Raw genomic sequence first — 2,165 nt, 5'->3', positions numbered from 1 at the left:
CGGCCACTGCACTCCAGTCTGGGCAACGGAGTGAGACTCCAACTCAAAAAAAAAAAAAAAAAATCCTGCTTTAAAAAAAAAAGAAGAATGTCCATGGTGAAGTAAGAATCATTAATTTTATTAAAACTTGAACACAGCATTAATAGTCTGTGCATAAAGCACTTCTGTTATACCAAAGGCCTGGAAGTATTGACACGACTATTTGCACTGCAAGCTGAGCTACCTGCTTTTGTCATCAAACACCATTTTTTTTAGGAAGAATGACTGACAAACTATGCCTATTGAGACTTGGGCATCTGGCAAACATTTTCTCAAAAACGAATGAAGTGAGCCTGCCACCTCAAGGAAAACAACTGACCTGTATGCTGCAAACTGTGAAATTCGACCTGTCAAGTGAAGATAGAAAATCTTGGAAAACCTGTATCCACAATGGTGGATACCTAAAGACTTTCCAATACCTAAAGGCTTTTCTGATGGAATCAGTGGTAATACTGACCATGTGAGTGTTTGATATTGTAGACTGAAATGCACCTATGTCTGGAAGATCAGCGTAACTCACTAAATCATTCTTTTTACAATGGCCAATGTATGATGTTATAAAATCGAGCATGAATAAGAGACCCGTTCAAAGTGCAAGACAGACCAATGGAGTTTAATACAGCAGAGTACGAGAAGTTCATCGGCATGGGTTCAGATTCCACATTGCAACTAATTTTTCAGAAACTGCCATTTGCCCAATTTTGATGACATATCAAAGAATATACACAGTGATTTAAAAGGGCTATTAAAATATTATTTCTTTCAACTACAAATCTGTATAAAGCTGGAATTCATCTACTTCGATGAAAACAATATACACAACAGGTTAGATACAGAAGCAGATATGAGAATCCAGGTGTCTTTTGTTAAACCAAGCATTAAGAGATTTGCAAACTATAAAATACAACACTATTTTTCTCTAAATTTTGTTTTAGGGAACATAGTTGTTTTTATAAAAAGTATGTGGACATACAATGGATTTATTGCTATTTTTAAATCCTCAGGTCAGGTGTGGTGACTCACACCTGTAATCCCAGCACTTTGGGAGGTCGAGGTGGGAGGACCGCTTGAGCCCAGGAGTTTGAGACCAGCCTAGAGATAAGCAAGATGTTCTCTCTCTCTACAAAAAAAAAAAAGAAGCTGGGCATGATTGTGTGCGCCTGTAGTCCCAGCTACTGGGAGGCTAAGGCAGAAGGATCACCTGAGCCCAGGAGGTTGAGCAGTGATCATGCCACTGAACTCTAGCCTGGGTGACAGAATGAGACCTCGCCTCAAAAAAACAAACAAACTGGGCCGGCTCGGTGGCTCAGCCTGTAATCCCAGCACTTTGGGAGCCAAGGCAAGTGGATTGCCTGAGCCCAAGGATTTAAGACCAGCCTGGGCGACTTGGCGAGACCTTGTCTCTACAATAAATAAAAGATTAGCCGGGCGTGGTAGCACACACGCCTGTAGTTCCGGCTACTTGGAAGGCTGAGGCAGAAGGACTGCCAGAGCCCAGCAGGCCCACACCGGGATGAAAATCCAAAAACCTTAAATAAACAAAACTTAAGTGAAGAAGAGATAAGACATCAGGCACAGCAAGCTAAAGAGAGTATAGGACCCTCTCTTTCCCTTCTAAATAATTTTCCTTTAAGGGCAGGGCCTGAAAAGTAGCCCTGCCTTGTGAGGTTGGGTTCATCCGGGGTGAAGGCCTGAGCAGGAGTTCCTGTGTCTTTTATTTACATTTTGGTATCTGATGTGATACACCACCGATGAGGTGAGGCAGGTGGGGCCATTCTTTTTTAGTCATGACTGGCAGGGGAGAGAAGAGAGGCATCCACCTCGCCTAATATCTGTAAGCAAAAGACAGGGTAGGGAGCAGGTGACCTCCTGGCTGCAACTCAGGGTGCCCTCCGCTGGGCACTCGCTCTGCGATGGACACCTGAGTCACCTCTCTTCCTCACTCAGGCCTGGAAGTCTACTATTAAAAGATACGTTGTTGTACTTGCTAGTAAAGTCTTTTCTTACATGTAAAGCAATTCAGATTTTTCAACCCTTTGTCTTTTATTTTGTGTTGTTGATCTTTCTTTAATAGTTTGTAAGAAAAAAGTGGCCTGTTGCATTATTTTTCAATTACAAAATACGTT

The sequence above is a fragment of the Carlito syrichta genome, unplaced genomic scaffold (genome assembly GCF_000164805.1).
Source record: "Carlito syrichta isolate Samal-C Ts95f unplaced genomic scaffold, Tarsius_syrichta-2.0.1 Scaffold305689, whole genome shotgun sequence".
Classification (NCBI taxonomy): domain Eukaryota; kingdom Metazoa; phylum Chordata; class Mammalia; order Primates; family Tarsiidae; genus Carlito; species Carlito syrichta.
The sequence above is the reverse complement of the archived record's forward strand: the minus strand, read 5'-3'. Positions refer to the sequence as shown.